Source organism: Anser anser (genome assembly GCF_964211835.1).
Source record: "Anser anser genome assembly, chromosome: 2".
Lineage (NCBI taxonomy): Eukaryota > Metazoa > Chordata > Aves > Anseriformes > Anatidae > Anser > Anser anser.
Window position 1 is genome coordinate 144,075,902 of NC_139721.1, and position 21,337 is coordinate 144,097,238.

Genomic DNA, 21,337 nt, shown 5'->3' on the forward strand with positions numbered 1-21,337 from the left:
GGAAGTATAAGCAAAAATTCCCACGATTTCTGCCAGTCATCGGTTTAGGGACTTCTGTGCCAAATATTGCATCCACAGCACTGTATTCAATATTCTTGGACTTCACTTGTAGAAATCCATCTAATTGATTTTTGAAAATGTTTGTATTTCAGGCTGAGTCAGGCGTTACTCACTGGGTGCTTCAATTTCTTTATTTTAAACTTGAAATTGGATAATTTCAACTGTGATCTTAAGATATGAAGGAGAATAAATAATGTTTTATTTGCTAGCTCCATACTGCTCAAGATTTTAATACTTTAGTTACATTCTCTCAGTTACCTGTTTTCCAGAATGGGGGGTTCTGGTTTTCTTGGTTCCTCTTTGCAAGGAAATTGTTCTATCACCATTCAGAATCTGTTCTACTGGAGGCTTAAATCTCGGTGGGATCCTCTCTGTGGGATTGCTATTACAGCTCAGGCTCTAATAGGCTTCAAAATGTGTTAAGAACTATCTGTAGCTTTACTTAGCACCTCTAAAATCAAGCCATTAAAAATAAGAGTTAAAAGTTATTTTATTTTCCCACTGGAATTTACCCATGGTTAAGAAAAAAATAAAAATAAAACAAAAACACATAGTTAAAAGATATGGATCTTTTTTCCAGGAGGAAATTTGACAGCACAAATACACATTCACATGTTAAGTAATTCTGGAACTTTTTTTATCCTTGATGTAGAGGTGAGGAGAGGATGAGCTTCATTTTTTGCATTGCTCTTCATAGACTCATTCTCTACTGAGCGTTTAGGTGTCCTTCCTTCCTTGGTCACAGGCACATAAACAACAAACATGTAAAACAATTGTATGTATACACACACTTTCTTTTCCTTCTGGCAACTTGCCTGCCCTGCAGAATAGTTCCTGGTCCATTGCTGCTGCAAAACCATGGCTGGCAGTGCTTCAGCAGGATCTAATGAGCCTACGTGCCAATAGTGAAGACAAGGACACGGCGTTTGTCCCATCCTCCCACTTTCCCCTTGAAGACTGATAACCAGGAACTTTCAATGCCCTATGAAAAGAGTTTGTGTGGTTCTCCAACCTACTCTTATTACTCTTCTCCTTGTAGTTGCATGTTACGAACTCCTACTGCTCAGCAGCAGAAGGGCTGACTTAGCTGGGAACAGAACTGAGGATGTTTGGTTTGCCTTCCTGTTAATGCTGGCGTGTCACTGTTCATTTCCATTTTATTGAAATGTTATGACTTTCAGCATTTTAATGTAATTTCAGTGGATATAGTCCAGTACAGAGTTCAAACCTAAAACCTTTTTTTTTTTTTTTTCATTTGAGCTTTTATTTTCTAATATATTCTTCAGTTCAAAACCAGATGATTCCAAGGTCATCATGTTCTTGCAGCATCAGAAAACTAGTCTTCTTCTCCAATGCATAAAAAACATGCGACTAAATTAAACTGTAAAATGAATTGCTAGGAAGGGCAGAAAACGTCTTGCTCCACTTCAGTGCCAAAGTGGGCAGAGAAGTAAATCTTTGGGCTCAAAAATAAGGCAATACTTGGGATGGGGGAAGGCAAAAAGCTTTCAGTTATTTGAGGGATTCAGAACAGATATTTGGGGTTGAAATTAAATATTTCTTTAAGGACTTTAGTTTGCCCAGAGAGGCTCTGGATGCTCCATCCCTGGAGGGAGGTGTTCAAGACCAGGCTGGATGAAGCCCTGAGCAACTTGATCTAGTGGGTGGCATCCCTGCCCATGGCAGGGGGGTTGGAACTGAATGATCTTTGAGGTCCCTTCCAACTCAAGCTATTCTATGGTTCTATGACTTTTTTTCCAGAAAAAGCAGAGAAAAATGTAAATTTGGGATTAGATTTGCAAGGGAGAACCAGGACTCTGTTGCAAACACCCAAGCCAGAGGCATTGGTGATAGTGGTGATAAAGCTGGAGACAGTGCCCTGGCCCACCAGCTGATGCTACCCACGTCCCCGCTGGGGGGCCCTTCCTTCATACACCCAGATCTGGGCTCTCACAGCAGACTTGATCTCACACTTTCCACCAGTTCACAGAGAATTTATAGCAACTCCATGGTTCAGGAAAAAGCCTCCTTCATGTAGGTAGATTACCCATTCCCTGTCTTGTCCTGGGTGTCCTCAAGCAGCCAATTTTCATAGAAATTGTAGGAAATTGATTTTTCAAGACCTTTCTCTTGTTTTAAAACCTTGTTGAAATTGGCTGAGTACTCTGTCACATACTACTGCTAAACCCTATAAAAGTTTTAATATACATAGATGTTTGGTATGTATATTTTAATATTTTCTAAAAAAAAACAAAGCAATTTCCCCCCCCTGCTGTGTATTCCCTGCTTTCAGGGAGGATTGTATGCTGCAAGAGGGTGAGAATGCTGCCAAGATGAGGAAGTTTCTTGCAGTATTCCTTTCTTCCAAAGTGCAGAAACTTCTGAAGGACAGTTTTTCTGCAGAGCTCCCTGCTCAGAGATCTGAATTAAATCCAGGAAAATATAAATAAATAAAGTCTAAAGCTCATCCCACAAGAAAAAGATGAAAACAAATGCATGCTATAGCCCCAGAAAATATAAAAGAGTAAATTAATTCCTCATTGACGTGGATGCCAGGTCATGTTGCAAGGGGAATGAATTTGGCTCTGAACCTGAACTGCAAGCCTGCAGCCTCCCCAGAGGTTTGGGTTTGTTGCAGTGGCTCTGTGTTGCTGTGAACGCCGCTTTCTGGGAACTAAGCCTTCCTCCCCTAAGTAATTCTGTAGAATTGCAATACTGTATTTAATCAGTTCAGGTATCTTAAAATATTTCCTTGCCCAGCAGGAACATCACTGCACAGACCCAGAGATCAAGCAAACGTGTACTTTGTCCCCATTCACAAAAGCCAGACATTCCTTCTTTAGAAGAACAAAAGGTAGGGAGCAGACGGAAGAAGGAAAATATGAAAATATTACATCAGACTTTTCATCCCTTTTGTAAGGTGATAAAACTTCAGGGAAGTTTGTTTTCCTGCTTTTTTTAATACTCCCGATCTCTACTTGAATTTTGGAAAACAATAGTCTTAGACATAACAGTACCTTAGTGACCTCATGTTTGTCTCAGAAAGACAACAGAGCAATAAAATCAGTGAATGCAGAATTTTTGTGGAGATCACATCAACAACAATTTCCTTCATTTTTTGTGGTGCAATTGAGAATGAGAACTTTCCTATAAATGGAACATACCCAGCGAAGCACAACACATCATCACAAGAATCCTATCACAATACCAAATATTTAAAAAATGTAGATCTTCATCTCAAAATGGAGCATCTCAAGCTGACTCAACACTTCGCTTTTTGCTTTCCACTTGTGAATAGTTGCATATCCGTATCTTGCTATTTGTTACGGTTACAGAAGCTGTAGATAACAGCTAACAAAATTATGAAATACTTAACCTTATGTGAAGACAATAGGAAAAGTGATTCCTTTTGAAAAAATCCCACTGAACAGGGAAGGTGGTACTTTTAGCATCTCTAAGGCCCTTATTCTGCCCATAGGAATGATTACTGCTTACTTCATTAGGAGTACCTGAAAGAACAATCCTTGTCTGCAGATGACAATGCACTGTTTTAATGTAAGGTACTAATCCACGAGAATTTAGTTTTGCTTGTGCAAAGGACTTTATATATAATTTCTTAAGGTCATCTTAAATTGATTAATCATGGGTTTGAATTAACCATAAACAAGGTTTTCTTCAGTATAGCTCTGGTGTAAATAAGTTGTTGCAAGTACATGTTTACGAGGCTTTGAACCTGCTTGTTAGTCCCACAGAGAGAGACTCTAGGGCCTGTACTAAACCTGAGGGACATCACTGGGATTTTCCTATAAAATGAGGTCATTTGCCTCGCACTCTGTAGGTCTGGGACCTTCTGTTCCCCTGTGTGACAAGGCTTGGGAAGCATCCTGTGAGAGAGCAGGAGACCTTGACTCTGCTGATGCCAGTGAGAGCAGAAACCATGCAGCACCTCTCTGGATACCTAAACAGCATCCTAAGTAGTGGGATCTCCTAAATAGTAGGATCTTGACAGCAGCATCTCTTCATAAGAGCACCGCACCCTCTGTGGCACATGGGGTGTGTATATATGGGTGCCTGCAGTGCAGCATCTTCTCTTCAGTCCCTCACAGCTTCCTTGACCCCTTTCTGGAAAAGAAATGGTAGAGATTTGGTCTCAGCTGGACTGAGATCATTTCAGCTGTCTTTGAATGAAGCCATCTAAAAAGTTTCTAAATAGAAAAAGATTTTTTTTTTTCCTGTGGTTTATGCTAACAATATTGTTAATATTATAGAATCATTCAGGTTGGAAAAGACCTGTAAGAACATCTTGTTAACTGTACAAAAACACACTCTGCTGAGTAACTTACAGCCCAAGAAGCATCACAAGTAATGAAAACAAGCAAGTCCTTAGCATTACTTTAAGTGAAAAATTCAAAGCTGGAAAAATGCAGTTAACTTTATGATCATGAATTAAGCTACCACTACTGTAGCTGTTGTATTTTACACAAAGGAATGCAGTACATAAAGGTACATGCTTTTATTTCTAGCACATGTAGTCAAATACCATCCAGCAATTCCTCTCACAAGTATCTTCAGTGAAGGGGCAATAATTTGCACTAATGCTTGGAAACCCAATCAGAATTCATTAATTTTGCCATTTAGCAAGGAATGGACAGCTTTAGCAAGAAAGAGTAAAACTCCACTGAAATAACCTGACTAAAGTTTGGCTTCAGGACACCAGCATGAAATTGTATCGAACAACTTTTGCTATTAGTGCTTAGCAGAACAAAGCCTCAATAAATTAATGCACCGTGACAACAAACACTCTTATTAAAAACACATTTTGTGCATTTGATTTTCAGGACTGTGCTCAGTTCATCATTTGAGGCAACGCTTGGCATCACTGCAACTGTCATACAGGCTGCTGAATCAGAGACACCGGCTCTGCATCCAGCACTGCTACAGGCCTTCTGCATTGTCTTGGGCAGATTATTTCGCCTCTCCGGGCTTCTGTTTCCCCTGCTGTCTCTTGCATGACTTATCTGTTTAGATCTGTAAATCTCCAAGACAGGCATTCTCACTCGATGTGTCTGGTGAGCAGAAAGCCCAACTGAGTCCTGGTTCAGCTGCAGCCCCTGTGCATGCTTATAATACAAAAAATAACACTCCCTCTTTCTGTGGGCAGAGATGCAGTGTATCACACTTAGCAAAACCAAAGGCTTTGTAATAGGATCTCCCTCTAAAGCATCTGCTCTAAAATCTCAGAGAGATGGGCAAACTGCCAATTTGTTATTTATTTAGATTAGCAAGTATGAAGTTTGGAAGATCATACATTAATGATGTTCTGTTGCAGCTCTAGGTCATGTTGAAGTGGGATCATTGTACTCCATCACTTTATAGTACTCCATCACTTTTTTTTTTTTTTTTTCCTCCCAGCACTCTATGCAGACAAAGCGATCTGCTTCAGGATAAAAGGTCAAGTTCAGGCTGTCCGCTTTCCAGACAGAAGTGTCAGCTGCTTGGGAACACAAGGTGTAGAAAAGCAGAAACAGAAAGTGTGTTTCTAGCTGATTCCACCTTAAACATCACCTGTAACCTAAACCCACTACCCTTTCAAAATAAACACAGGCAAACTGGTGCCTTTGTAATCAGGCTTTTTAAGTCTCAAGCTTTCTCAGTCTTACCTCTAAAATTTCTTAGATAAGCAAAATTTAAAAAGATGGCAGCTGTAGAAGGAAGTACTCTGAGCTTGGGGAGCTCCTCGTGTGCCACCCGGCATCACAAGTCATTTATGTAAGTGGAAAAAAAGTGAGATGAATTTACTATATTCCATTCATACACTTTTTTGGGGGTCTGTTTTGAGACTCACAGTTATTTTCAAACACAGATGCAGTCGTATAAAGTTTCTGTCATGTCTTATCCTCACTTTCTAGAGGGACTACACAGCCAACTGCACCCAAGATTAGCTCCTTATTATCTCAGGGCTCCCTGCGCGTTCAGATTCTCGCAGGAGATATTTTCCGCAGCTCGATCCGAGCATAAAAGCCTCTGTTTCTCCAAGTGACGGTCCCACAGAAGAAAGCAGCAGTTTCCTCGCTGAGGGCTGCATCCTGACAGCCACCACCCGCCTTGACAGGGGGCAGCACAGCCCCAGGGGCCGGGGCAGGGTCGGGGGTCCCTTGGGGCGCCCCCCTGCAGCAGGGGTGCCGAGCCAGCCGCCTTCCTCCCGCTACACACATGTAGGGCTGCGAAATAAGAAAGCGCTCCGCTGATGCAACCGTGAGGATGCTTAATAAATATTTATAGCCCCTCACCGGGGAGGTGATTGGCAGCGCGGGGGCAATCCCTACCCAGCAGAGGCAGGCTGGGAGAGGAACCTGGGGGCGCTGGGCACCCGGGGGCTCCGTCCCTCGCTCCTCCGGTCCTTCGGTCCTTCTCCCTTCCCCGCAGCCCGGGGGCAGCCCCCGGCCGGGACGAGCGGCTCCCCCCGCGGGGCGGCGAGGGGAGGGCGCTGCCGCAGTGACTGCAGTCCCGGGGAGAGCTGCGGAGCCGCCCCGCCGCAGCCGGGCTGCCTGCAGGTGAAGTGAAAGTCGGCGGGGGGAAGGGGAGGAAGAGGAGGAGGAGGAGGAGGAGGAGGAGGAGGAGGAGGAGGAGGAAGCACGCAGCCCGCCCTGCAGCCGACAGCTCCGCGCCGCTCCGCGCAGCCTCCGCCTCTCCGCAGCTCGCCGCGGGAGCGAGGGGTATCCCGAGTTTGCCCCCCTCGCCTTGGGGTGACCTTGGGCCGGCTGCCCCCCTTCCCACCCTCCCACCTGCCCGGGGCCGGCCGTGAACTTGGGGAGGGCGGAGGGGGCTCCCCGTGGTCCCTGGGGAGCCGTGGGGGGCTCCGGCAGCCCGGGCGGGGGGGGTCCCGTAGCGCAGCATCCTTCGGCTGGCCCGGCTGCCCCGTGCGGAGGAAACTTACCGGTACGTCCGACTTGCGAAGTTGGTGCTTTGTGAGCGCGGAGTACCGCAAAAATGACTTTTTTTTTTTCCCCCAAAAAAAATGTTTGCGGGAGGAGGGGTGTGTCGCGTGTATGGCCTGATGTCGGAAGCTTCCCATCATAGAATTGCTGCGCTCTTTGGAGGGGGGATACAGAAAATGATGTAAGAAAGTGCGATGTCGGTGGGAAGCTTTCCCTTTGAGCCCTAGGGGCAGAAATCAGCGTCCCCAAAGAAGCCTCCCCAAGCCTGGAGCCGCCGCTCTGCCCGCAGGTACAGCGGGGGGATGCTCAGGGGTGTTCGGCGTGTGGCTGTGCCCTCAGGTAGGAACTGCTCGCAGCCCAGGGCCAACTTTCTGCTGCTTCTGGAGTTAAAACTAGTGTTAACTTTAAGAATTTGGCTTCTTGGTGTTTGGCAAAGTTCAGCTGCTGCATGTGGTGCTGGTGGCTGAGGTGACGTAAGTTTCTCAGCATATTTAGACGTCGTGTTTAGTGCTTCGTTTCGTGCGCTGCTGTTGAAAATCAGTCGTTGTCATTCACTTTCATTTTTCTTGGACTTTCTGTGACGTGATAGTTTCAAAAGAGTTGTTTGGAGCTCTGCAGATGAGCACTGCGTACCGCCCGGGGAAATCGCCAGCTGCTCTCGGGTTGCTCAGGAGGGCTGCGTGGACGGTAGCTGCTTCTTACCGTGACAGCGTGTTTAGACTCTTGGGCAAAATATTGCATAATACCAAACATTAAAACTCCTTAAGTTTACCTCTTAATAAGCTGCCTTTCTGCAAGTTTGAACTGAAAATGAAAACCATGTTTATTTATTTATTTTTCTTCTGACCTTGTGAACTGTGTGAAGCAAAGTGCAGTGAGGATGCAGCGTATAGGAGTCTGTATCACCTGTCTCTAAGAATTAAAATTGTATATAGTGACCAATCTAGAAGATCTCTGACTAAATATAACAATTCTTTTTTTTTTTTTTTCCTTAGCTCTGTGTTTATCGAGAAATTTAACCTAATCTCAAATTCCTCCTGTAGGCTTTGATAACACCCTAAGTAATGCATGCAGGAAGTCCTATGCACGTAGTTGGTCCTGGTGTTACGTACATTGAGCAGGGTGCAGTGCTAACAGAGCACAACTCCTGCAACCAGAGAACAGCTCTGACCCCGTATTGTACGGACCCGGAGCTCTGACTGACGTACATAGGCCCGAAGACTTTACATAATGTCATAGTTCAGGCTTGTGGGTTTTAGACAGCTTTTATCCACAGATCATTGCAAAATTGGAGGAGGTCGTCTAGTACTGAGTGCTTTTAATGCTACTGTGCCTGGAACTATATACAGAGGGGGTTTTGTTTGTTTGTTTTCTGCTCCTGTGCTGCAGATGAATTATTCTAAAACTGTTTTGAAAATTTACTCTAGTTTAGACCGGCTGTGTTTTCTAAAGCACTCAATGTACAACAATAAAACTGCCATTGAAGAAAACTACTGCATTTAGTTACTTTTTTTTTTTCCACAGAAATTCTTCCCCCCATCCCAGAAAGCATTGCTTTTGTATTCAGTCATCTTTTTTTCTTTCCCGAAAAAAATAGATGTTCTGAATAGCTAACTGTTGTCTACCTATTTCTCTATTTGAAATAGCAATCTCCTGTTTATTGCTTTGTGATAAATTGCTGTGCTGTTAAGCTGTACGTGTAGCTTTTGGTTTAGACTATTGGAAAAGGTGGGAAAAATTTAGTTGCCTTTTTCTATTCCCTCCTTACACCCCCCCCCCCCCCCCCCCCCCCCCCAATTCCTAAGGAAGCCACTACTTTGGAACACCAGAATTGTTTCTTGAGAGAGTACATTCATCTCTCTTTATTGAAGGTTACAGCTTGGCAGTTCTCAAGTGTGGACACTTGTGTAATAGCTTCTGTCCGGGCGGTGGTTTTGCTGGGGCAAGGATGACGTCTAGGCTGCTGATGGTAATAGTTTGGATTTTGTAAGGTTGCCCTTAATTGAACAGCTCTCTTGTGTTTGACATTTGCCATGACCTCCAGCTGTAAGCAAAGGGAGACTGTTAATGATTTTGAAGTTCATCTTTCACTCAGTTGAAAATGAGGATGTTTAGTTCTAGTTCCTGTTCTAGCTCTCAGCCATGGCTGAATCTTCACTTTTTTTTTTTTTTTTTTAGATAGTCTATTGGATCCCTATGAGACTTGACTTTTACACATGTATGGAAAAATTCAGCAATGTACTGAAAGCCTAAGTACTTACAGGCTGTTTTACAGATACAAAAGTCTTAAAGATAAGACTCGCTTATTTTTATAATTGCTATCTGGATTAACCAGAGTTTGCAGAGGACTATTAAAAGTTGCTACAAGCAGTGAAGAAAGCAAGGAGGAGAAAATAGACTATGGGTGGCAAACATGGCACTGAGAATGGACAGCACGGTGAAGCAAGAATCAGAGGACATGAAACAAGATGAAGGGGGAGGCAACTGAAGTAAATGGAAAAGTAGGATGGAAGTAATGCTGGCAGGCAGGGAGAGGAAAAAACAGGGACTTTCTTGTTCAGTTTGACTCATCGCTTCTATCAAATCGTGCTGAGTTAACAATCTGATGCAGGATGAGAGATTGTTTTTTCTTACCTTTTCTTATGCAGGTCATTTGACATTATTGTGGTGGGTAGAAGCTCAAGCCTGTAGACAAGAACTGTGTTGCAAACCCAGCTTAGTTATCTTAGTCCAGTTCTGGTAACTGACTAATTCATTTTGTGCACTACGTCAGTCCTGGGCTCTTCTGCTAAAGTAGTCCATGTGGCTGGTTTGTCGTGGTATCTCTGCATATTTGATCCCTGGCAACGATACTGAGCTTGTCGGCTCGAGCTTTCAAAGAGCCATTGGTGGTAACTGCTTTCCCTTGTAAATAGCCTGGCTGGAACATAAATTGCTGACCTGGTGGTGAAGGTCTTTCCAATCCATTACAAATATGTGGGTCTTTGGGCCGCTTTCAAAACATCATTTTCCAGGAGGCATCATTGAGTCTTTCATTCTGCAAAAAATAAATTGCTTTTGCTTGAATGTATTATACTGTGGTGCATAGGAGCATTCATGTGTCATACTAGACATCCAAATCCTTTGGACTGAAAAAGATGTGTTCACTACTCTTCCAGTGGAGACTCGCACAGATGCTTGACATTGTTTATCCGTAAGTCTACATGGCATTTGGTTTGTAGATATGGATTCACTGAAGATGTATGGAACTTTGTATGCATAGTTTATATATGTGAAACTGCTCCTATTATGTTTTCTTGACAGATGAATAGTAGTGCTTCTTCCATTTTTCACCTAACATAAGCTGGAATTGGCTACATTCTTGGATGCTTTGCTTCAGAATTCATTAAATACTGGAATGGTAGTTTTCCAAGCCAGTATGAAATGAATTTACTCCAAATGTATATAAAGATTCAAGGAAAATACTGAGATTTTCATTGCTAAGACTGAGGTATACTGCCAGATCTTGGCGGTAGTAATGTTATTTTTGCCAGGATTGTGTGCGATGTCAGGAGGAGAAACAGATTCCATGCTGTGGACGGAGTGGAATGGGACAGAGCAGTGTAAAGGTTTGCATGATGGAAAGGCTTGTGTTTTGAAGGGGATATTAAAATGATCTGTTATGCCTTTTACTGAAGCTTCCCCATGTAAGGGAAAGGGAAGAAACCCGCCTTTAAATCTCTTTTGAAAACTTCTTGGGAAATGCTTCACAGACCTATTGGAGTATCTAGGAATTGTTTGATACACTTTGTGCAATTTAATGGTAGGTCTGTAAAATATTGTGGGCCCTGAGTGTTTTTTTTTTTCTTTCATACACTGTAGCTTTTGTATTTGTAACCATATAGTTTCTTTCCTTGTATTTCTTCCTTCTTCCCGTAGTACTCTTAATCTTTTGCTCTAGGCCCCAAACTGCGCCATTTTTAAAGTGCAATTTTTTATTTGTTTGCTTTTAATAGCATAGACTTAAACCAGTTTTCATCTATGCAGAGGAGAGAGGGGGAGATGCAGGGGAGCCTGTTACTCTTCTATGCTTCTTCTTGGACATAAAATGGTTTCCCTCTAGAAGTAGTGAGTTTGGCTGAGGAAGGGCTTGAGGTTGTAAGGGGCCTCTGGAGATCATCTGTTCAGATTTGCATCTGCTTGAGCAGGTTGCCCTGGACCATGTCCAGGTGGCTTTTGAGTACCTCCAAACTCCTGGTGTTTTGCGTGTTGTAATGATGCTATATGCATCTCTGTGTTGCCCAAACTCTCACAAGTCACCATTTTTACTCTTTGGCTTGCCTACCTGTTCCTTACCTCTCATCTTTCATTCAGTTTTCTTGTGATCTGTCCCCCCAAGGAGGGGTACAATGCTTCTTGTTCTCATGCTCATTTCTCTTTACAAGGACAGGGCAGGAAGCCCCTGCAGTGCCAGGTTGCATGGTGAGAAGTGTGAGATGCCAAGGCTCTCCTCTCTGTAAAACAGTAGCAAGAAAGAGCTGCAGCAAGCAGGTGTGGGTTCCAGGAGCTCGTACATGCAATCTCTGTTGTTGTTGTTGCATTTTGGGATGTGATGCCACAAGCAAATAAAGCACTGCTCTCTTAGTGTGCATTTGCCCTACTGGGTATAGGATGTCTTAACTCTGGAAGAGTGTAACTTAGTTTTGTCTGATTTAGGGGTTCTGGACAAGATACATCTCAACATACGTGTATCCCTCCTTCTCCTTTTCTCTGCAGGTGTAATGTTAGGGTAACCCCAGATCATACTTTTGTGTGCTCCCTCTCCTCATATCTGGATGTGCAGCTCACACAGAACCCTCTCTAGGTGGAATCCCATGTCTCAGAGGAGACCTGCTGGGGAATGAACAAAATACGTATTTACTTATTTGCAATCTGTGATGTGTTCGTAGAATTTCAGGAAACACTGCAGGTTGTGAAGTTAGTTACTGCATGACTAACACTGCTATTTAATTCTGTACTTACCTTGAAATTAATTGAAACTATATTGCTTACATGAGAAGTCTTGCTGAGTAACTCAAGTATAATGTACAATGTAACATGCAGGATTGCTTATAATTAGACATTTACTAATTGTTTTAGAATTGAAATGTATAGCTTTTTTTACATAGGAAGGTTATTCAAAGTGAAATGTAGCAGTGTCATCTTTTTCTCATCATTGACATACTATTCACTGATTTAAGAACTTTTCTTGCACTAGCAGATAAAATAATAGAAGCAGTTATCCTGCAGAAGTAGAACCTTCTATGAGCTTGTTGGAGTTAGCATTACATTGCTGTTGGATATTGGGATGGCAATGGGAAGGAAAAACTATGGGATTCTCTTGGGGCCAGATAAAACAGACCATGCACTGTCAAGACAGTTAAGATTGAGTAATGCTTTAGTAAAGATGAGTCCTTCCTTGGAAACTGCATTCTGTCTGGCAAGAGTCTAAATTCTGCAATTAGGAAATATTTTCTATCCTTTATTGCTATGGCTATATATGGAGGTTGCTTGGAAATGTTTGCTGGAGGAAGTTTTTGGAATTACCCATCTTCACTTTGAAATCCGTAAGGATGGATTATATATGTTCGTTACTTAGTCATAGGCTATGCAATTAAGACTCTGGCTGAATATTTACTACGCATCTGGTGAGGAAATGCTTTCTGCCGTAACTTTTATTCTAATAAACAATGCTTCAGTATGGATAATCCTGTTCTAACATTAATTGGAACATAGAGTTAATACTTCTTATACATCTTCAATTTAAAGACTGGTGATGTAGTTTTAGTAGGCTACTGCAGTATCAGCAAAGCAAAATTGGAGAGAAGTGTGGAGTCACATATTATAAGCATGAATACAGGATTTTTGTACTTTGTCCAGTCACATTTCTAACAGTCTCATACGTGGTGATATAGTCATTATAAAGACTTTAATTGGCTAAGAGCTTGCCAGCTTGCATTTGCCAACTCTGCTGAAATCGTGGCCAAACTTTTCGAGAGTAATCTGCAGTTGGCTGAGAACAGCGGATATAAATAGATGATATGGTGCTGAATTACAATTGATTATTGAAATTCAGCTAGTATGTAATAGATAGCCATAAAAAGGCATCATTGTTTCCCTAATATGGGGCTTGAAATGAATGCAGTCTTTTTTTATTTAGCAAAGTTAATGTTTATCACAAAATCATAAAATCTAGCCTATATTTTTGTGATTCTTTGCAAACAAAAATCTTTTTCTGTTCTTAATAAGAAAAGAGTTGTGGTCTATTATCTGGTTGGTTTCCAGTAGGAACAGTTCATTATTTTATTTGGTGCTAGGCAAAATCTGGATGAAGACAAAGTGTATTTTATATAAAAATTACTTTGAAGCATTTTGCTTCAGAAATCATACTGGAGAACAACAGTATCCAGCTGATGCTTTTGTCATAATTGTTTGCATTACCTCCTCCCAGTAATAAAGAATATTTGGGGCCAAATTGGAACTTAAAAAAAAGGGGGAGTGGGTAAACAAAATTAAAATACAAAATCTTATCTGTGGAATCAGTTTTTACTAACCTGTACTTAATTCCATAACAGACTTTTTCAGAGGCTAACATAACATGCCATGCAGTCGGACCTTGATATTGTGTATCATAAGGGCTCATGAGATAAACCAGACTGGAAGGGACCTCAGGAGTCCCCATCACAACCTCCTGCTCACGGCAGGAGCAGTGAGGTCAGACCAGGTTGCTCAGGGCTTGATTTGGTTGGTTTTTGAAAACCTCCAAGGATGGAGCCTGCACAGCCCCCCAGGGCAACCTGTGCTACTGTTTCACTCTGCTTACAGTGGAAAAAGCTTGCTGGGTTTCTCCAACCTGTGTGATTGTTTTGTGCTTTTGTATTTGATCTTGCCTTTGCTGTTTGTCACCTAACAGGAGGGTTTGCAATTTGATTTCAGGAGAAGAGAGCCACATCCCTAACTTGGCTATTTCACTGAAGTGCTTGGGATGTCCCCTTTGTACGTAAGGGAAATTCAGGGCCTCAGAGACAAGCTAAAATGCCGCTTCCTGGCGCAGGAGGTGAAGCGTGGGGTTGTGTTTGATATCCTGTCACCAGGGTGCTGAGACACATGGGGCAGTGCCAAGCAATGGGTGTGAAAGAAGTCCAAAGTCTAGCATTTGCAAAGTGTTATGGGAGACTGAGACCAGGACTTAGTCCTGAAGCTTTGTCGCTGTGTGTTCTGCAGCTCGAAAAGCCAACATTTAGTTGCTGAATTACTTCTGCTTCTTCAAAACATGGGACCTGAATACAAGCATACAGGTCATTTTAGGTGAAAGACGAACAGGTTACATGGAAGCACTTTCAGTAGTGTTTTAAGTTAACTTGTATGTGGCTGCCCTCAAACTAGCAGTTCATCTATAGTAGGTGTCATGGGAGTGGTGACTTAAGCAATTACTACTCTTCAGCTCCTGGTTGGCACTGATGGTTTGTACAGCACAATTCGTGGTGAAGATGCCTGCCATTTCTTCTCAGAAAGAGCAGTCAGGCATTGGAATGGGTTGCCCAGGGAAGCGGTGGAGTCACCATCCCTGGAGGTGTTCAAGGAAAGGTTGGACGTGGTGCTTAGGGACATGGTCTTGTGGGTGATATTGGTGGTAGGGTGATGGTTGGGCCAGATGATCTCAGAGGTCTTTTCCAACCTTAATGATTCTATGATTGTTGAGTTCACTTGGCTTGAAAGTGGGAAAGAGCAGATCCTCAGCTTAGGTGGATTTAAACCCATGTCTTCTGCACCCTCGTATCCTAACTGCTAAGCTGCAGAGGGCTGTTTATGTGTCTGCTATTGAAACTCTGGAGCTGGAAGAAGAAACTTCAAAATTCAGGGGGACAGAAAAACAGAGCCATTTCTTAGTTTGATAGCATTGGGCTGAGGAGTATGTGTCACTCAACTCAAGTTTGGTCTCTAGATGCATGGTCTCTCTGGCTTTACCTGTGTTACTATGAAGTTTCTCACTGCTGCCATTTTTGCTAATGGTATTAACAATGAATACATTAGCTGTCAGCATGCTAATAAACATCATTAACTATCCTCGAGCAGGTAAGTGACACAGCTGTTGAAAAGGCAGGGGTTGCACGCTGCCTCGTGTCTGAGCTCCTCGTTCAGGTCTAAGGGATGGAGCTCAGCAAAGGGAAATGTGAGGGCAAAAACTTGGAAGCAGATGAGTCAGCATATGAGATTCTTCCTTTAGATGTTTGTTTAGTGTTACCAGAACACCAGCATGCACTGGAATTGTTTGTCTGCGGTTGCATTGTTTGAGTGGTCTAGCAACCCATGGCAGCTTAATAGTTTCTCGTGTTTTAGTTGATATTGTTGAAATTGCACTGTGATATCTAAAAGCTTCCAAGTGATGCAGCAAAGAACATGATAATTCTATTTTAACTTTGTTTCAGTTTAAAAAGTCTCTTCCCTACATACAGGAAGTTTCTTTTGTGTCTACCTGACATGGTTGCTGTGCCATTCTTGGTTACTTGTAGGTGCAGATTTCCTGAGAGTTAACTTCTTTATTATTTTTACCGATTCCAAGGTGCTGTCTTGTTTATGCTAAATGTTTAAAAAGCAGATTCGCAACCAAGTGTCTCCATGGTTAGACATTAAGTTCCTGTTACTTACTGTATTTCTGTAATTTCATAATGCTTGTAACCAGTTCTTTTATGGGATCCTCTTTACAGTCTCTGGCACAGAGCTGGTCTCTGGCTTGCACAATAGAGACCAGACCTCCGAATGCTTTATATCATTCAAAATAAAGTAGGCCATTCACTAGCATTCAGCGCAGCAACAAATTGTTTTATTTATTTATTTATTTTTGCCTGCGAAGGGGCAAATCCCGCTCACATTTGCGGGCAGATTTAGAAGAGAAGCGGCAGATGGAAAAGAAGCTGGGGCATGAGATGCGCGGTCCAGGGAGGAGTTCAGCATCCGCTGCTGGGGATTTGTGCCTGAGGGATGCGAGTGGCTGAGGCTGCTGCTGCTGCTCCTCTGCAGCCACCGGAGGGAGCTCGGCGCTGGGGCGAGGTGGCTTGGGGGGGACCAGGGGGACTCGGGGGGAGCCGGGTGGGAGCCCCCTTCCCCTGCATCTCCCCTCACCCGCCTGCTCTTGGCTCAGGCTGCGCACAGAAGACAGGATTTGTCCTTTGCAGAACATCTGTGGCTTAGCTCTTATTTGCAGCGCCTTGTTTCTCGGGGCGCTGGGATCAATGCTGTTTTATGCATCCACCAGTTTGAAAGGTTATACGAGGCATTGTGTGCCGGGCCAGAACAAGAGCCTCTTTCTTACGCCAGCATGTAGCAGATTTCTGGAGTCGCTGGCAACTTCTAATGAATGAGAAAATTTTACTTTTTCTTACTAGCTTTATTTTTATGGTTGACATTTTAAAAATTCTGAACAAATATCTGTAAAGGGCACTGAATAAGATGAAGATTATTAAGTTACAAAGATACGAAGTAGAGTGGTGTAAATATTTAAAACACTAGTCTCATTTATCCTTTTCCTTCTCTAGTAGATTATGCCAGTCGGATGATCCTGAATGGAAGAAAGTTTTCATACGCTGTTCCGCCCCACCCCAGAAAAGGGAACCCCAGTTCTACTGCTTGTTTAACTTTTTGCTTTGCTTTCTTCTACAACAGGAGTTCAGTCACGTTACTCCTTTACTCTGAAGAATTTTAAAGAATAGCAGAGACTAAACCATATGAGTTTATAATAGCTTCATAGCTTATCAAATTGTTGAAAACAGTGCTTTTTTTTTTGGACCAGATTTCTGATTTCAAGGCACCACAGATAAATGCAAACATTCTTGTGCACAGAAGCTAATGTACCACTTGTGTGTGAGTGTGACTTGAGCATCTGCCTGCGGCATTGGGCCCCTCGGCTTATGCCTGAAGAGATGTCAAGTGTGCAGAGGTGTGCAAGGAACAGCATATGGATGCCTTCACGTATCCAAAAATGAAGTCGTTCTGCTTTACTCTTCCATTTGGAGGAATTCATTTCAAGCAGAAAGTATGCTCAGAGCTACTTCTGTTTCCAAAAGCACGCATCATTGCTGAAGAGACTTGGAAGGATTTCAGATCTGATTGTGCTTTTGCATTAAATAGATGACTTCTGGTGTTTCTGTTTCTCTGCGTTTCCTCTACTGCTGCTGTGTGTTTCTAGATTTCCCCACATCATTACTGCTGTTCGTCCCAGGAAAAGCCCTCGAGTGGTTGCTTTCCTGCACGGGTGGGTTAAGGCACACTCTGCATCTTCTGTGGCACCACCTCTGTCTGCCTGGGGGACGGGAGGGGAAGTGGGCTCTTCCCAGTTTACAATGTGCTATTTAGTTCAATTAGTTAAATTTTACATACCTTAATGTGGTGTAACTCCTCCCTCATGGAGTCCCCTTCTCTGACCTGCCTCTGGTGTGTGCACTGGCAGACTTCGGTATCATTTGCCCCTTGTGCAAGTTCTCGTGCTTCAGGGAAGTGGAGGAAAATAAGTATTTTATTTCCAATTTTCGTCCTGCTCATTGTGGTGGTGGGGATAAATCTTCTCTAGGTCCCAAATATTAAAAGCCTGCAGCAGGCCCAACCCCAAATCCCATCCCGTTGCTGGGAAGAGAAGGGCAGGAGGTAATGGCTGGGGTGCGTAGGGGTTCAGTGGGCGTGCTGGGACTCTGCCTCCCTCCTGCCTGCTGTGGTCCAGCCTCTGCCTTCCCCGGCTCTGCCTGCAGGATGGCATGCAGCCTTCTGGGAGCCTTCAACTGTGTCCTAAAACTATGTGTGAACTGATGGGACAAGAGAGTGAAAAGCAAAACATGTAAAAGCATCACTGAGCCAAAGAAGAGCAGGGTGGCTCATGTCTTCTGAGATGCATGAAGATGCTTTAACATTTAGAATTTAATTTAATTTGATCATTTCTTTATTTTACCGTTGTTTTTCTGACTTGTGTTAGAAAAGCAACATGATGAGAGGAAGCTGACTTCTGCTTTTTTTTTTTTTAAACACAGTTCAGAAATCTGTTAATATTTTCAATGAAGAAATCCTAATAGTTCTAAAATAAGTATATTTCTATTATCCTTTTGTGTTTTCTTGATATACCAAAATGCCGGCATCTCAGGCACACTTTAGTTTCCCAATTTGCCTATTTGAAATGAAACTTCTCTCCCCTATGCATATTGTTGTTGACCACATCAAGAAGTAATATGATCTAAGAACCTATGACGTTGTTAGGATCTCTTGTTTCCTACCAAAGGACTGGAGTGTCAGTTGGGCAGGAGAAGCAGTATTAAAAACAGCTTGATAAATATTCGAGGGTAAAAGTTTCTGGATTCCATATGAACTTGAAGGTGAATATTTTAGACAGGAATCAGATACACAGTGAGAATAATAAAAATACGTGTATTATAAATTGAAAATCTGGCAATGTGTATTTTCCATATGAATAGTTTAATTTAGAAAATGACAGTGAAGATTCAGAATACAGAATTTAACTCAGTCTTACTGTGAGGCTTATTGTCTTTGTAGTCTTGAAGCTCCAGCACAAGGAGCCACATAATATGAGAATTTTACTTGTTGAAGAAATATTTTTCTCTAATGGAGAAATATTCAAATATGAATCATGTATTCAGTGAATGTCCCAAACCATCAGAACATGAAAAGGATCTAAATTGATATTCTGAGAAACAGTAGCCTTCCAGATCAAACTCCTTTTTCATAGGTAAAGAGATAAATTATGACTTTTTTTTTTAATACTCGGGATTTGTGATAATCAGTATTCATCACATAGAAGGATGTATGCACAGGGTCAAATAATAACACACATCTGCGATTGTAATCTGTAGTTTCACTTTAAATGTTAGGAGAGTTGTCATTTAGCCAGTCTGGGATTAAATTAAATCTATGAATTAATTTTAAAAAAAATGCTAGAAGAACTGCAGACTGCAGATAAGGTTGGGAGCACAACATTCTATTGCGATGTAGGGTATGGGAAAGCTGGGCTACTTCAGTAAATGCAATTGAGTCTTTATGCAGTATTGTGTTCCCTGGAAACTTACGAGGAATGCAAGTGAAGTGTGACACAGAGTTTTGCACGAGGGCTTCACCAGAAGAACTTTCAAACCCAGCAGAGGCATTCTGAACCACTGGGGGTGGTGCTTGGGTTGTAGCCATGGTGTTTTGTTTGGTTGTGTTTTTTTGTTGTTGTTGTTATTCAGAACCACTTATTTAAAATACTGCTTGATAAGAAAGTCTCCAAATCAGGGCAATAAGCGTTGGTGGCCATCCTCATAATCCCTCATTCTGACATTTTATTATTACACTTTTTTCCTTTAATTTCAGAAGTGCTGTCTCAGCCAAGAAAGGAGTCTGTGATAGTTTATAAACAGAACCTATATATATGTCTGTGTATATGTACTCATCTGTGTATGTGTATATATATACATGTATATGGAACGATGTGATTACATACATATTTGTATTACAATACAAAGTGAAATCATGTTGACCATTATCTACAAATTTCTTTTGGATTAAGAGTATTACTTGTTTGAAGAGCATAGATCTCAAATGTAAAGAACAAATATTTTGAAGGGACAGGAACTTTTTTAGGAACTAGGTTAACCATAGTGAGGCTCTAAAGGAATCAAGCCAATTGCTCAATCTACGTCAGTTTCCTCATATAGCTTCCCTCGAGAGTTTTCTGCCTGCAGCACCTTCCCAGCCCAAAATTAACCTTTTTTTCCTTGTTGTGGGAAGCACAGGATCTTGGTGAAGTCACCTGGGAGGAAGTCAAGGTCCCAAAAGTCACCTTGCTGAAGGTTGCGTGCTACTCGACCTCCCAACACGTGAGGCTGCAGGCTCCTGCACAAATCCCACAGCAGGAAGGCAAATAGATGGTTCACCTCATGTAATGCACAATGTCTCTGCTTTAAAGTTGAAACTGAGTTCATGTTTATTCCTTTCAATGTTTCATATTTAAAAATGAAGAGTAATCATCTGTAGTGGCACACTAAGTAAACTGCTTTTTTTCCTCTTCAGAAATGCTCTTCCCCTGGAGTACTCAGTGGCAACAGGGGTAAAAAGCAGTCGCTGTGGTTGTGTTCAGAGAATATGATTTCTTTCCCGGCCTTGCTCTTTCAATGAACTTTTATCTTGCTAAAATGAATATTTTACGATTAAGAACACTTGGTCACATCTGGTACTTCTCGAAAATGCATGCTTTTCCAAGAATAGCATGCAAACATGAAATCAGAATCACAAGCAGATGTTTGCTAATATGGCCATAGATAACCTTTCAGCTTCATGCTTAATTTTCATAAATAACCATCTGTAAGGAATGCAGATTAATGGAGAACAGAGATAATCTCTGTCAGTGTTAATATGGTAACTTTACTGTATTGCTGATATTGCACTTGTTACTATAAAATTGCATTTCCTTATTGTATAAAATTGTCAGTTGCTATTTTCAGAAAAGTGACACTTCCTTCTTTTCCTTTTTGTCATAACATTTTCAGGTTGTAAGAAAAAGAAAAAAAGTGTTTTTTTTTTTTTTTTTTTTTTTTAGGACACAAGGTGAATAGCTGGGTCAACAAGACTGCTAATTATGGCTTAATTCATTAACAAACACTATTGTCCCTTCCCCCCATCCATAGTTGATTAGTCAGGTTGCAGTGGAATAGAGCAAATCCCTCACTTTTCTCCTTTGCCTTTGTATATTCAGTGAGCTTGGTGCGGCTCTTGCAATAGGGCTGGTGTAAGTGGGGTATTGGTTCACTTGACTGCTGGCCTCGAATAAGCTCATTTAAGATAACCTTAAAAACCAACCAAAAAAAAACCCTCCCAAACCTCTATCATACATTTATAAGGCAGGCCAGTATCTCTTGCTTCTATTCTTTTATTATTCCCCTTTTAAATTATATTTGGATTTGAGCAGCTCAGCGTACAGACACAGCTGACAAGTTTTCCTTCACTGAAATGTCTGCCCATCACTGCCGGGCTGGGAGAGCAAGGCCTGGGCTGTGCTGCGCTCTGCATTAGCCCTTACTGACATGTCCTTGTCATGTGAAACCTTAAGCACCGACACAACATCATCAGATGCTGTCACAGGGAAGGCATGACATGGGACAGTGTTGGAAGTGTCCCCAAAGAGCTGTATTTTCTGCATGCTTCAAGCGTGAGGTAACCTCTGTCTGCTTTCTGCTGCAGTACCCGGTATGCCCAGGCTTTGGTGTGGTTATTGGAGGTGGTTTGGGAGTTCAGAATGGGGGTAGTAATGTTTGAATCTGTAAATAGGAATTAGAGATGAATTTGGA

General features: G+C 42.2%; 1 protein-coding gene across 3 annotated transcripts in view; it reads left to right on the forward strand.

Annotated features, from left to right (window-relative positions):
- Window positions 1-6,489: 6,489 nt before the first annotated feature.
- The window catches only part of LOC310893991 (uncharacterized protein), a 90,868-nt gene continuing 76,020 nt past the window's right edge, over window positions 6,490-21,337 (forward strand). The window contains exon 1 of one of the 3 annotated variants that reach the window (XM_083823630.1): window positions 6,490-6,614. The gene's annotated coding sequence lies outside the window, so the exon portion shown is untranslated. Of the gene's footprint in view, window positions 6,615-7,007; window positions 7,288-21,337 lie in introns of those variants that run through there. The other 2 variants (XM_083823631.1, XM_083823632.1) reach the window with 2 other exon arrangements.